The following is a 16019-nucleotide window of genomic DNA, read 5'->3' on the forward strand; positions in this document are numbered from 1 at the left end:
ACTCGTCCCGCTTCCATATTTCTTTCTGGCAAGAAGAGACCTCCGTCAACCTCGACCTTAATTAGTGGCGGTGAAAGTGCAAAACGTACAAAAGTTGGGCAATCCACATCCTCCACTTCATCTGGCATTAGCTTCATGACCACCACCACCAGTATCGCCGCCTCCTCCATGTCCCACAGACACTTCAAGTCCCCAGTTTGGGACTTCTTTACTGTTTGTCCAAAAAATCCAAAGTTTGCCATTTGTACCCTTTGTAAGCTTGCAGTTAGTCGTGGTAAGTCAGGTACCAACTATGGTACCGGCGGCCAGAGAGGTCATCTTGAGAGAAAGCACACTGTCAGATGGTTTGCGCACCTAGATGCGATCAAGAAAGGCCAAATTCAAGGAAACGTTGATGTTTCATCTGATGATGACGAGCAGGAAGAAGACGTGTCAAACACTTCCCTTACACCCAGTACCCCTGTCAGCAGCACACCCAATGTGAGGCACACTAAGAGTGTTGGAGCGAGTGAGACACCAACGCACAAAAGTTCACCAGCGAGCAAAATTGGGTCAACGAAGTCATTATCAGCCCGTAAATGCTTGGTCCAGGGCAACATTAGAACAATGCTTACTTCAGACGTGCCATATGAACGCAACCACCCACTGACGCGTCTGTATAACACTAAGCTGGCTAAAATGCTAGCTGTGGACCTTCTACCTTTTTCTTTTGTAGAAGCGGTAGGTTTTCTTGAATTAGTGGCAACGCTCTGCCCTAAATGGAAGGTTCCGAGCCGGTTCTATTTTGCCAGAGTTGCGGTTCCAGCACTACATGAAGATGTGCTGCAGGCGATTGGGGCAGCTTTGCAGAAGAGTGCTGTTCACACAATACATCTGACAACAGACATGTGGACCAGTGGCCCAGGCGATGATTACATGTGCATCACTGCACACTGGGTCTCTTTTTCAGGTGTTAAAGCAAAGCTAAACGCAGGTGTTGACCCGGACCAAGTTTTCAAAGCTGCTCGGAAACATGCAACACTAGCCATGTTTGGCTTGGAGAAAAGTCACACAGCAGAAAACCTTTTGGAAGAGTTTAACAAAAAGGTCTTGACAATGCTATACCCCCTAAAACGCAAGATTGGTTATGTTTCCACGGATAATGGCGCCAATGTAGTTAAGGCCATGTTCATTGGTGACCATGTTAGAGTGCCGTGTTTGGCGCACTGTATCAACCTGGTAGTTCAAAAATTCTTGAGTGATAAAGAGAGTCCAGCGTTCGAGGTAATGGCCACCTGCCGCAAAATGTGCAACCATTTCAGCCATTCTTTTAAGGCCCGGAAGCATCTGCGGAGACTGCTACTTCAACGTAGAATGCCAGTGAAAGCACTCATCCAGGAGGTGGCAACACGTTGGAACTCAACCTTCTACATGCTTGAGCGTCTGTATGAGCAGTATACGGTACTCGATCACTATTTCTTGACAGAGGCTACATCTCAGAAGGAGGACCTGCGGATGAGTAAGGCGCAATGGGACATAGTTAAAAGCCTGACAGACATGCTTCGTCCTTTTGAGTTCTTCACGCGTGCAGTCAGCCAGGAGGACTGTAATTTGGGAAAAGCTATCCCATTGTTGTGCATACTGGAGCACCAACTGATGGCGGTTTCTTCTGAGTTTGAAAAAGATGAAAAAAAAAAAAACATTTCATTTTGTCTGAGAAATTATTACATCGCCTACGTGGTGATGAACGTCTTCAAAACATCAACTCAGATCAGCATTACATTTGTGCTACTATTCTGGATCCACGCTACAAAAAGGCGCTGGCAGACAACGCATTCTTTCCTTTCGCTGATGCAGATGTTCAAAAGTACAAACATTGGTTAACCTGGTCAGCCAAGAGGTTTGAAAAAGAACGGCAGGTTATTGAAGGAGAAGCCAGTACATCAGCATCAGCATCAGCAGGCCATCCGCAGTCACAAGAATCCACTTCTGCACCTGTGGCTGGGGCACAAGTGACCTCTCAGCCGTTAAAGACACCGGCAACTGGATCATCTGCACCACACACAATGACAACACTAACAGTGGCTGGGGAGGAGGATTGGCTAAGTTTGATGGGGTATGGTTCTCGAAAAAATGTCACAGGCACAGCAAAAAGTAAGCAAAGTGGAGGAACAGTTGATGACCTTGAGTCGATGGTGCAGGACTATCTGAATGACTCAACAGAGGTCTTCCTTAATGATGAGCCATTGCAGTATTGGCATGGCAAAAAACAATTGTGGCCACAGCTCTTCAACCTGGCTATAAACTATTTGTCTTGCCCACTCGCAAGTGTGTCTTCTGAACGTGTTTTCAGTGCTGCTGGTGGCATTGTAACTCCCAAACGGAGCCGCCTCTCGCCCAAAAATGTGGAGCGGCTGACAATGATCAAGATGAATCAGCACCTCATACCACCAGATTACAAAGTACGAGAAAGCACGCCGCATGAAGACGAGGAGGACAGCAACGTAGATGAGGGGATTTTTTCTCTGTTCGGTGCCACTGACCTCATCCAGCCTGAATTCGCAGAGTATGATGACGAAATCTTGTTCTTATTCCCTGACACCGAGCCCTGAAAATGAGACAATCAATCAAGAACTTTCTTTTTCGTCCTTATTCACTTTTATTCCTGTGTGCTTTGTGTCTCTCTTTCTTTGTTTTGCACAGTTAATTTAATTCAAACTTTAATCACCTAATCCCAAAAACAAGACCATCATCAGAACTGTCTTCACTTGTTTGCTTATTGATTTGAAGGTGCCGCAGTCTACATTCCTCAGGTTCACAAGTTCTGAAGAACATGCTCCTCTATCCTCCTCCTCCAGACTGCGATTTCCCTCAAAGCAGAGTGCTGGATTACGCCCAATGAAGAAAGACTCAGCACTTGTGGGGGTGTTGTACTTCTTTGCGGGTGAGTTGACGGATTTGGGCCCATTGCTGTGAAGCTCTAATAATGGACAAAAGTGTTTTGGACCAAATATGAGGTGGAAATTTCTTGCCGTTTTTGCTGACTTGCTTGCCTTTGAGGTGCTCTTTGGCGGGGTTCCGGGTATTTGTGTGTAATTTTTGGTGTCTGTCGAAGCACTGCTGCGACAGTCTAATCTTGATTGCATTTGCTTTTCAGGAAATCCGTGGTGGAAAACAGGAGTTATGATGATTGATGATGATGACCTAGCTGAACAGCGCCGCATTTGGAACGAAGGCCGAGAGATATTGTAAGTATGAGATTTAGCTTTTTCGCTGTTTGGGGGTGTTGTCGGGTGGTTTTTTGCGGGTGGGTTGGCGGGTCTTGCCTGGGGCATTCCTGGGAAGGTCTAATACCGGATAGAAGTGTTTTGGACAAAATCCATAAGGAACAGCCTTTTTTTTGCCATTTCTTCAGACATCTTGCTCAATGTAGCGTTTTGGGGGGCTTCCTGCTGTTCGTGGGTGGGTTGCGGCCGGGGTCTCTGTCGAAGCACTGCTGCGACAGTCTAATCTTGATTGCATTTGCTTTTCAGGAAATCCGTGGTGGAAAACAGGAGTTATGATGATTGATGATGATGACCTAGCTGAACAGCGCCGCATTTGGAACGAAGGCCGAGGGATATTGTAAGTATGAGATTTAGCTTTTTCGCTGTTTGGGGGTGTTGTCGGGTGGTTTTTTGCGGGTGGGTTGGCGGGTCTTGCCTGGGGCATTCCTGGGAAGGTCTAATACCGGCTAGAAGTGTTTTGGACAAAATCCATAAGGAACAGCCTTTTTTTTGCCATTTCTTCAGACATCTTGCTCAATGTAGCGTTTTGGGGGGCTTCCTGCTGTTCGTGGGTGGGTTGCGGCCGGGGTCTCTGTCGAAGCACTGCTGCGACAGTCTAATCTTGATTGCATTTGCTTTTCAGGAAATCCTTGGTGGAAAACAGGAGTTATGATGATTGATGATGATGACGACCTAGCTGCACAGCGCCGCGTTTGGACCGAAGGCCGAGAGACATTGTAAGTATGAGATTTAGCTTTTTCGCTGTTTGGGGGTGTTGTGTCGGGTGTTTTTTTGCGGGTGGGTTGGCGGGTCTTGCCTGGGGCATTCCTGGGAAGGTCTAATACCGGCTAGAAGTTTGTTGGACAAAATCCATAAGGAAACACCAGTTTTGGCACTTTTTGTAAGTTAGGGTTCGTTAGGGTTAGCCCTAGCAGCAGGATTGCATGTGTTTCGGGGGGTTCTATTGCAACGCGGTTCTGTTGTTGTAGAGCACTGTTGGAGCGATGCTGGCTATGGATACTTTTGCTTGCTTGCAAGTGGTTTGAATACAATCCACGGTCTGTATTTGGGCCTACTGTTACTTTCAAAGTACGTTTTGTAACCATTTTTCTGCTAGGCATCGTTTTTGGAGATATGATTGGGGTTCTTCTACATTTTTGCGACTGGCTTTAGTAAGGGTCTTGGTGGGAACATTGCTGGGAAGGTCAAATTTTGTTCTAAAACACAGTAGTACACCTACCTTGAGGGGAAAGATCCGCTATAATATTTTGGCCATACTTATTGATCCTTAAAAAGGTGACTCAGACAGAGCACGCAATTTCAAAAATATTGTACTGTCTATTAGGGAAATCAAAGTGTCACTTTTTGAACCACACAGCGTACATACCTTTTATTTATTTATCAGTGGTATTGTAATAGCACTTCCTGTTTTCCGTTCAATAATTACAGGCCGGGTTTCAGTCAACATCCGCCAGGCAGGCAGTGGACAGGGTGTCTTCTGTCAGTGGTCACCACATTGATGGACGAAGCGTCAGCTGGAATGGAGGAGTGCCGCCAATAAGAGGAATTGTTTGCTGCATGCAACTTACTTACCAAATTCAACAGGACAACTCCAACAACATACGCAATACAGATACAGTATCCATTGTTGTCTTTTATTCTATGAGTGTGACTGCATGTGCTTACCTTTAGTTTGTAACCAAAGATTGTCTGTATCTTCAATTATTGTTTGTCCATGCTCTGCTTTTTTTTTCTTCTCTCAACAAAACCTACCCAAAAAGAAACCCCCATTCCCATCCATTTTACAAACCCTAACCCTCTTTCCCCGGGCTGTGTTGTTTTGCTTGATGTCTGACTAAAATGACATCAATAATTCCACACACTTGCTGGGGAGGATAAGGTCATAGCAGCAACAGGCTGGTGAAGGAATACGAGGATATCTTCTAGACTTACTCAGCTTCAGTACTATATCTTCTAGTAGTAGTAGCCAATGTCAAATAAATTCAACGCAAGTACTAGTTATACTTGCAAGCAAATACTTTACCATTTGTTAGGCTACATTATGGCACTGTTCTAGTGTACTGTCACCTGCTATTTTCTCGATCGTACCGTAACCGTTGTAATGCTACAGTAAGGAGGACAAACAAGGTTTCGATTTCTTTTTTTCCATAGGCATGCAACTGCCACTGTGTCACACCACTAGTACCACCGCAATGAGGAAATGTCACCCGCCCAGGATTGACAACGTTAATCCCCATTTCACCTGGAGCCAGCCCTGGGCCTAGCCCTAATTTCTAACACAAATTACAGGTAAGATAAGCGTTTGGTGGGAGGTAGTATAATGGAGTATTATTTCGGAGTAGACAAGAGATTGACGGTTGTACTACTAAAGTCCTACGACTGTTCAGGAAAACAAAGTTACTGTTACACCCCCGCCCCCCACCCACCAGACTGAAAAGCAGTAAAAAACAGGTATGGTCAGATAAAGTTGAAAAATATATTTATTTAGCCCTAACAAAATAATCTCCCTCACCCACCCTAACCCCAACGATTGTCTCTGAAACGTCCCAAAACGATCCCAACTCCCAAATCCCACCCCCCAAAAGTCTATAAAAAAAGGGCAAGGGACACTCCACTACTGGAGGGTGCTGGTGCTGGTGCATGATGCGGCATGGGCATCATACTCCTTGCGGAGGGTGGCAAGCTCGGAGCGGAGGCCCTTAACCAAGTTCTTATACCTCAGGACCTCCTGCTCCAGGTTGGACATGCGGACTTGTAGGCGGCGTTGGCGTTCCTTGCAGCTCCTGTGGGGGGCAGCTGGTATTTCGGTTGCTTGGCGGTGGCGGTCGTCTTTCTTAGCCCGGCTCGGTCCCGCTGGCTTAGTCACGGAGGAGGATGCAGTGGTCACAGTCGAGGATGTTGCCCCGCTCGACTGCGTGTCCTCCTCCTCCTCCAGGGCCACCAGCCGCCGATATTCGGCGACTGTGGCCTCCAACCTCCGTTGCCGGGCCAATCTAGCCTGCTCCCTCCTTGTTGTTGATTTGGAAGGAGCAACTATATGAAGAAAGAAAGACATAGTCTGTAACCAATGCTCCTTATTAATAACACAAAGTGATTGAGCCGAAAGTTGGGTCACAGAGTACAAGTAGCAAATTGAAAGCACAGTACATAACTATTGAGGACAGTATCTATGTAACCTCCCACTTCTGCATCCTTGCTCTAACAGTAGTGGTAGTTTAATGAACTAATTCTACGACCACTATGGACTTCCATTACAGTCGACTATGACAGTACACCAGTCTTATTCTTCTTCTTCTCTCTTGTTTAGGGAAATGGGTACGTTATCTTATGCAAGCCGGCAGAATGACATGGACACAGCACAGTGAACTTGCACCCGAGAAAAAAAGTTGCACACCATGATGAGTGAGACAGACTTGCGTTACTGTACCGGTCCAGTACATGCAGGTGGTGAAGCTATTACTTTTCTATTACGGGTGGCACTGAGAATACTCTGTTACAAGGGCTACTGCTTAATTAATTTACCTTTCACCCTACAGTGCAAATGAGTACTAGAAAAGGAAACTGAAGAAGCTAACTAATTTGATTATCTATCACTTCACATGGGACGTATTTAATGACAGATGAGATGACTTTAGGTGCTTTGCTTAATATTGAGTGAACAGTGATACACCCACACATGAATGACGTACTACAAGTAAACTAAAGTTATTAAGAGAGGTACGGAGTGTCCACCGTAATAACCAGATATATGCTGTGAATGCAAACGCAATACAAAGTACTGCTACTATTCATGGTAGTATTGGACACATTTACAATTTCTTTTCCTTGCCTTCCCTGCACTGGAACGGACGTGCGGGTGCGGTGGTACATGCTCTTCAAGGTAACACTTACTTCACCTGGCGACCATCTACTCTCTCTAGATACACATGTGCTATCTAAGAGTCAGAGAATACCATGCTCCAGGCATCCATTCAGTCAAAGTATACGCACACATACAGTTTCTGTTTCACCCACCCAGGCTGCTGTCCTTCCACCCATCCTTGCTTCATCATTGACCCAGCCATGCACCATACCATATTCTTTCCTTCCCAGCCACCTCGGGGGCCAAGCAAACACATATCGTTCTTCTTTGCCAGCCATCATACAAGTTCGCGTCCCACTTACTTACACCCTTCTTTCGCTTTTCGTTCATCCCATCCATCACGTTCGTCTAAGAACTTATTGGGATTCTTCTCACCAAAAACTTCACAGCTAAGTCGAAGTACATTTCGAGGAGGCTACTACCTGGTTGATTTGTAATTGTAATACACCCGTGCAGAAAGCACACTATGCAGTCTTCAATCTCAATAAGTAAGGAATATATAGCTTACCTGTTTCCGCCACCACCGTTTGATCCCCCACAGGAACGTCCGCCAGCTCTTCTACCGCCGCCTCCTCCCCAGAGGCCTCCGAGTCCTGGTCCAACACAGCCACCTCCGCGCTGGCCCCGTCACCAGATGTTACACCTACAAAGTACATTTAAGAATGTTAGAATACACCACTCACTACTATATAATATTTGGTCTAGGAGAAATGTTAAAAAAACAGAATACAATGTAATAATTTGTGACTGTCTACTCCATAGTAAAAATGTCCCATTTTCCAGGGAAGGCTGTTGTCTTGCTGCACTTTTATGCACAACTGATGAATGCTTGCTTTTGATTTTTAACACGCACCACTTTTTCTCCTAACAGACAGAAGCTTGACTCCTGAGTCCTAAGAACACGACCAGGATCAAGTTCAAACTAGGTGAGAGTTCGGCTCGACCACAAGAAATGTGTCCAATTAATCGTCAGCACTAACCACTTTTCCGTTTACAGTTAAATAGTTTTATGACAAAGTAGATTTTAATAAATGTGTTTACTTTTAATAAAGCTTTTAAACTTAAATAGACTCTGTGGTTTTTGTTCCTCTAGACTAGAGTGGATGAGCTAAAGGTTTTGGAATTTTTGCAAGCATGAGTGCCTCTGACACTTCTTGACTGTGCTGTGACTCCGTACTACTCTCTTGTCCTGCGTACGATAATCTAGAGATCATTGGGGATCTATAATCGGTGACTTCGGGAGCTGAATGACTCTGCCACACTATCTAGTCAGTAAGGAGACAGTGCATAGAGGTATTGCTGAATATAATGGGAGTCCAATGGAATTGCCAAATGTTCAATCTTAGTTAGCTACACAGACAGACTAATAAGAATAGTCTAGTAATACCACAGGGAGTCATATTCGAGGCAGGATAAGAATTTATATCCAGTCTACAAGAAGATCAAAGACGATTTAGAAAAAATCGAATGAGGAACGCTAGGAAAAAATAGGTACTGTTTATTAAAATGTAAACTTACTGGGGCCAGCAAAGGAGCCCTCGCCTGCCCAATCCTGGCCTGCATCCTCAGCACCCTCCTCCTGTGTCCTCTTGCCCTTGGGGGGAGCTGATGTACAACATGAAAGAAAGAAAAACCAGAAAACATGGATGAGATTTTTCAACCAAATCAAACATTTCAAAAGAACAATAACAACATATTTTGCAAAAATAGCAAATAGATAGACAACTATTCCACGGGATCTATCTCATGTGGTATACTACGTTATTCGTATTGCCTGATTTGCGGAACGTTGACTTAGAAAGTTCCTATGTAACTCAATAAACAGACTACTAAAGAGGTTTGCCTAGGCCTGGCACTGCAGGCAGCAGTGCGCCACACGTGACAGACAAAGTCCATCCTGCTTGCAGATCAGTGAATACTCAAACTATCAATCCACCCGCCACCACCGCCACTATTTCTTCTTATAGCCATGTGACTGTCTAAAGGAAGGACTGGACTTCAGTCTGTTGGGGCTGATTTAGAAGTCCCTTGCGGAAGTTGCGGCTGATTTTCCTCCATTGTTGCGTGCCTTTTCTGACGCAGCGGCAGAACAAAAGACTCGCCATGGTGTTGGTGCGGCGTATATATTAAAAAAAAACACATATGGGCATATGGGCGATGCATCACGTTGTAAAGCCCTGCGCCATCAGGGGGCGTTCCGGCGCAAGGGAGGGCGTACCTGCGCAGGAACGAATCCTAAAAGTGGCTGAGGGAAATCTACAAGATGTCAATCAGTCACTTTTAGGACAATGATGCATGACTCAAACCCTGCGCGCTTGAAGCCGACGTACGGCTTGATGCAGCATTGGGGAGATAGGGTACCCCAGAGCATTGCTGGAGCTGCGCCATCGTTGGCACGCAACTCCAGCAATGCGCTGCCTTTACGGCACAGATGCATAAGGCTTCTGTGACGTTTTGGGCCAATGGGTGGTGGTGGCATGGCACACAATTACTGCCGCATCCCTGCTACTTTGCAGGGATGCGCCGGTAATTGAAAATATGACCCTTACTGTCTAGCATTACGCAGTTCTTTTCTTTACAGTACACTCATACATAATTTCTCAGGCCAATGAAATGCTTCTGAACACAACATACAAAACAAAGAAGCATAGTAGCAAGCAAGGCTACTGAGAAGGAGAGCAGTGCACCTGAAATGCATAGAAGATTTTGAAATATAATTTACCTCAATGTAATCGGCAGCATTATTGCTCTTGGTAAAGAACAAAGATTTGCAAATAACAGAGCAGGATAAAACAGAGTAGTAAATGTACTACTACTACTACTCACCAAGCCCGGGGACCTCTACGCCGAGCGCGTCCAGCAAGTCCCGCTCCCGGTCCATGACATCGGTCCAACGGTGGGTGGCCTGGTTATATGTGCGCCGGACCCCAGAGATCTTGTACATGGCCCGGCACACCTTCTCCCACCGCTTGCGACGCTCCCGGATGCCATAGCCGGTCGCGATCTTGCCGCCTCCCAGGATCGTCTTGGGGAGGCGGCGCTGGACGTGGAAGATCAGTGCCGCCACTTCCTCCGCGCTGAAGATCTCCCTCGGGACCACGGGGTGCGGGACCCTTCCCCTTCTCAGGGTGCTTCCCGGCTCCCTTTACCATGGTCTGGGCAGAAATAAACTTAAATGATAAAGAAGAAATAGAATAGTGAAGAAGAAAAGAAAAGAGTTTAAAAAAGTAGTTTAAAAGTAACTAAAAGCTGCAGAAAACACAAAAATATAGAGGTAGAAAAATAGAGGGATAGATAATAAGTAAAATTAGATCAAAAAAACTTCAAACAAGCAAAGGATGGCAGAGATTGAGAGAGGATAGAGAAAGCATGCCCAGAACCATAGCAATGAATGAGAAACAAGATGGCCGCGCCCGTTCACGACCGCGTGGGTAAGTTCGCGCGAGATTTTCCTTGCGAGTACGCGCGAAATTGTACTAGCGAGCAGCACACTTTGCGAGATTACACATAGCGGGCGGAAACAGAATTACGTCACGCCAACAAGATGGCCGCGCCCGTGTACGACCGATAGGGTAACTTGGCAAACGTATAGCTAGAAGCGCCTCGCGAACACGCGCAAGATCACGCGAACATACACGTCGCAACAAAAACAATTTTGTATTCGCACGTATTCGCGGCTTCCGAAATCGATCTCGCACGGATTCGCGCCCCAAAAAACGTGCGAAATTGCAGAAAAAACGATTTTAGCTAAACTGAAAGCAATGAGCAGGTGCAAAAGTTCAAACTTAACATTAGTAACATTCAAGGTAGTGCTTCCTGATGGGCCCCTCCAGAGTTTGCAACTATTCTATGACCCTGCTATGACCCAAACAGCAGGCTCATAGAATAGCACCATAAAGGTCCTGTGAAAAAAAAATTTCACTGCAACAAAAAGCAAATTACAGATAAGGAAGGAAGCAGGTGCCAGCCAGACTGGAACTTTCAAAATTACTGACACATTAATGAAACACAAATTAATTGATGGCAGTTGAAGAAGGGCAGGTGTGCTTGCTTTTTTCAACCACCATAATCTACAGTGATAAATAAACCTAATAGGTGCCAGTGAGGATGTACCAGAGGGTGGCATGGGTGTCCCAGAGGGTGGCAGTGGTGAAACAGAGGGTGCTGTGAACCTGTGATGATAAACCAGACGTAGAAACAACATAGTCGCGGCCGTTGCGAGCCGAAAAGTAAGTTCGCAATTGCGAACTTGTCCCAAAATCGGCGCGAACACGCGCCAACACAAAAAACGGAAAAATCCGCAAATCCGCTAGAGTTCGTGGATCTTCGCGGATTGCGAATCCGTAAATCCGCAAGTTCGCGTACGCGAGATCCGCTAGATCCGCCCATGCTTAAACAAGAGTCGGGAGTGGAGAGATCGAAGATGAGCTGGAGGTCATCAGCGTAGTTATACACGGAGACCCCCAGCTCACGGAGAGAAAAAACAAGAGGAAAGATGTAGAGATTGAAAAGAAGAGGGGAAAGGGAGGAACCTTGGGGGACCCCACACACCAGAGGGCGGGGAGGGGCGGAAAAGCCAGCAAGCTGGACTGCCTGGGACCTACCCTGAAGGAAGGACTTCAGCCAGGATAGTGCTAACCCCCTAATGCCGGCTGCGCTGACACGGTCGAGAAGGATGGCATGATCAACCGTGTCAAACGCAGCCGACAAGTCGAGGAGCACCAGCGCCTGGGGGAAGTTGGAATCAGCCCTTCCCTTAAGTTCGTCCAGGACAGCAGTGACGACCGTCTCGGTAGAATGACCCGGGCGGAAGCCCGCCTGGTGAGAGGCCAGGAGGCCATGCCTCTCGATGTATGAGGAGAGGCAGGAGGTGACGTGGCTTTCCACAATCTTCCCCAGGTAGGGGGGGAGAGAAATAGGCCTAAAATTAGAGGGTGAAGAAGGGTCTAGACCAGGTTTTTTTATTATGGGAAAAACAGAAGCTATTTTGAAAGAGGAAGGAGCAGATCCTAGGGCCAGGGATGAATTAAGGAGTGTGAGAGGGGGTCCAGGGGAGTGAGAAAAAAGGGTTTGAAGGATCCGGGCCGGCGCAACGTCAGCTGGCGATCCCGATTTGACCTTGGCCAGCAAAGCAAAGAATTGTGCAGTAGTAATGGGGGGAAAGAGATCTAACGAAGAAGGTGAGGGGGGGAGAGGCGGGATGACCAGAGTTTGAGAGACTGCAGGAATGTTGGCTTTAATTGCAGAGATTTTGTCAATAAAGTGATTATTGAGGGAGAGACAGAATGAGAGGGAAGGGGCGACATTAGCGTTGGTACGGTCGGACGTGGCCAGTTGTTTCACGAGTGAAAAAATCTCTCGAGATTTGTTGGAAGAGCGAGCGACTTTTTCAGAGAAGTATTCCTTTTTTGTCAAGATGATAGCTTTTTTGTAGTCGTTAAGTAGTGACTTATACTTAGTGCGAAGAAGAGGACAATAGTGATGCCTCCATTGGCGTTCTGATCGCCTGAGATTGAGTTTTAACTCTTTGAGTTCACTAGTGAACCACCGGTGGGCCTCATGGGGCCGACCAGATTTGATGTTTTTAAGAGGGGCGACAAGATCACAGGAGGAGGATAACCAAGCACCAACCGCATCAGCTTGATCTTCCAGGGAAAGGTCGGTCAAGTCAGGTGTGGTGGAGGTCAGAGAAGAAGAGAGGAGGGAGAGATCTGTCTTGTTCCAGCAACGTGCTGTCAAGTTTTTGGGGTAAGGGACTTTGGGATGAGAGGAGAAAGGAATGTTAAAAGAGATTAAGAAATGATCTGACCAGAGACAGGGAAGAATGGAAAGAACAGAGAGGGGGCAACGCAGGGACCAGATTTGGTCCAAGGTATGACCCTTAGCGTGAGTGGGTGAGAAAACGTGAGGTGAGAAGTTTAAAGAGCAAAGCGTTGCAGAAAAATCTTTAGAAGTTGGGCTTTCTCGAGGATCGTCCGGCCAGTAGTTGAAGTCGCCTAATAGGACGACTGCCGAGTTGTTAACTGATAAAGTGGCTAAAATATCTTGAAAAAGGGGAACAAATTGGGGCATTGGCAAAGGGGGCCGGTAGACAAGGACAAAGGTAAGGGGGTCAGTGAGATTGGTGGACCGAGCGACCAGGAAATCCACGTTGGGAATGGGAGAGAGGTCAAGAAGCTGAAACTTCAGCGTAGACCGAATGATCATAGCCACTCCACCGCCGGTTTTGCTGGCCGGTCGGTCCACACGGAGGACGTAATATGTGTCAGGGAGGATAGTAAGAAGGTCGGGGAGATAATCAGGAGAAAACCATGTCTCCGTGAGGAAGAGGTAATCAGGGGAATCAGTGGAGAGAAGATTAAAGAGTTCAATCTGATGCTTAATAGCTGACCGGGTGTTTAACAGAAGTGCCGAGGCTACAGGGGATGACAGTGGAAAGGAAGGGGATGCTTGATAAATCGTTGGAGGGGGAGTGGAGGGTAAAAGGGAAGGGGATAAAGTTGGACAGGAAGGTGCAGAAATGCCAAGTGAAGCAATGCGCGCAGCTAACGGAAGAGGGACAGTGGAGGGAGTCGTGATTGCAGATAGTTGGGCGGAGGTGTATGACACGAATTGGGCAGGACCTGTGGCCCCTGGTCCCGGCCGGTCGCGGACGGGCGCAGACGGGCTTGCCTTAGGCGCGCCCGCTGCGCCCGTCCGCTGCGCGAACGGTGGAAGCACATGGTAAATAGGGCTGCAGAGGGGCGTGTCCAGTAAGAGTGGGCGTGGCCGGGGGAGCGGCCGCTGAAGGCGGCGAACGGGGAGTCCTGGGTCCGCTGCAGCGTCAAGCTCGGCTGCGCGGGAAGGCTGTGGCAGGGAGGGGTCCCTGGAAGCAGGTAAGGATAATTAAAAACGAAGCGCTAAGCGAGCGCTGTGCTGGCTGAATATAATTAAAAAGAGTCAGGGCGTTAGCTAGTACTCCCGCGGAAGGCAGGGGAGGAATCCGTCTGACAACTCAGCTTGCCTTCTTGGAATGGTCTTACAAGCTCATCCAAATGATAGTTTTTAAGACCAACCATCCTCCACATAGCTCAAAATGTTTTGTAAAATTGCCTCTTCCTCATGGCTGTAATTCCACTCTTCTGTACTGATGACTGGTAAACCAGTGCCATGCACAAAACCAGCCTGATATTCATTTCACTCAGTGATATGTTCACCAACTGGTTCATGTTTTCCCTGCTTCCTCTGGATAAATTCCTACCTAGTATTATCTATATAAACTTTAGGTGCGAAATAATTGTCTAACTCAATGAATGCAGACTTACAAACAGTTATGTCACCAACAACAGCTGACTTGGTCAGTTGATTGTACATTTGCAAACCCTGGGGGCCATTCAAATATAATAGAATTGTTTTCTTTTGCTCTGCAGACATCACATTCAGTTTTGCAATAAAAACAAAATGAGCAAGTCATCATCAAGGAATCTTTATTTCGGCTTTTGCTATGAAAGAATACAGGATAAAAACAGGTAGAGAGCGGTAGCACGGTTACAAAGGTGGTGGCACAATTCATTGGGATAATAACCTTAGAAATAAAATCGTTCATACTAGAGTGACATGTGATTACAGTAAAACAATCTTGCCGTGTACAAAAACTTTAACATTCAATAGCAATCAAACGCCTCCGTTTAGACCACATGGCCAGCAAGAACTGTGAAACTGCAAATATTATATGCCTGGACGTATCTATTGTTTAAATTCGAAAAGCATATTTACACCGTGCAAAACCCACATTTTTATAGAGAGGTACTTGCCAATACTTCCTGGGTTTACTGTATTCCGGACAAAAGAACAATACATGAAGTTCATCTTCTATGTCACAGCTACACCCTGGACAAGTCTTAATGGAAGTAATTGACCATTTACTTGTAAAAGCTCTTAAGGGTAGAGTACCGTATCTCCATTGTAGATAAAGTTTCCTCGATGCAATAGGATATATAACATCCCAAAAATCCTCAAAGGAGTAAAAAGGGTGCCAACATTGGGGGCGGACAGGACAGCAGTAAGTTTCTCATCCACAAAGATCTTAGTAAGCAACTTTCGCGGGACCTCCTGGCAGCTCCTTTCTGGGTCATACCACATATCAGGCAATCCCAGTCTTAAAAATTCCTGTTTTAGGAACCTAAGCCAGGGTATTTTAACTGCACTATCACTGAGTAGTATTTCCTCCAGTTCTAGCCTGTAGGTCAACAATTCTGGCGTTATCCAGAGCCTACGCCAGAACCTAAGGGGTTTAAGTGCTAGTTCAACTTCAATAGGTCTCAGACCCAAATCCAACCTTAAAGGTAGTAGCGGGGTACTTTGTGGGAGTGCCAGTAACAGTCTAATAAATAAATTTTCAGTTTTGACAATTTCAGGCCTGCATGAATGCCCCCACAACTCCCCACCATACAAAATTGCGGCCCTCGCCTGGGTCTTATAGATCTCCAACGGTGTTTTAATAGGTTTACATGTAGACGTATTGGAGAGTTTGAGAATACCCCCTGCAAGCTGGGCCAGTTTCATTTGTGATTTTACTTGTTGGGGGCCCCATGACAAATTTTCCTTAATGGTTACCCCCAAATACTCAAAGGTTGTTACCCTTTCTAATCTCACTGTGCCCAATCTAGGATTCGGACGAGTAGATGCCGGAGGGTTGAAGATCATGAATTTCGCTTTATCAGCATTTATCTCCAAACCACGGCATCTACAGAAATCCTCAAAGCCGCCCAACAAACGCTGAATCCTCATTGGAGACTTAGAAAGCAACAGGGTGTCGTCTGCGAACATAATCGCCGGCACCCTGCTCCCTGCCAACCTAGGCGCATCGTTATTGGGGACACTGTCCAGATGTGAAATTACACCGTTAACGT

This window comes from Lissotriton helveticus, chromosome 3_1 (genome assembly GCF_964261635.1).
Source record: "Lissotriton helveticus chromosome 3_1, aLisHel1.1, whole genome shotgun sequence".
NCBI lineage: Eukaryota > Metazoa > Chordata > Amphibia > Caudata > Salamandridae > Lissotriton > Lissotriton helveticus.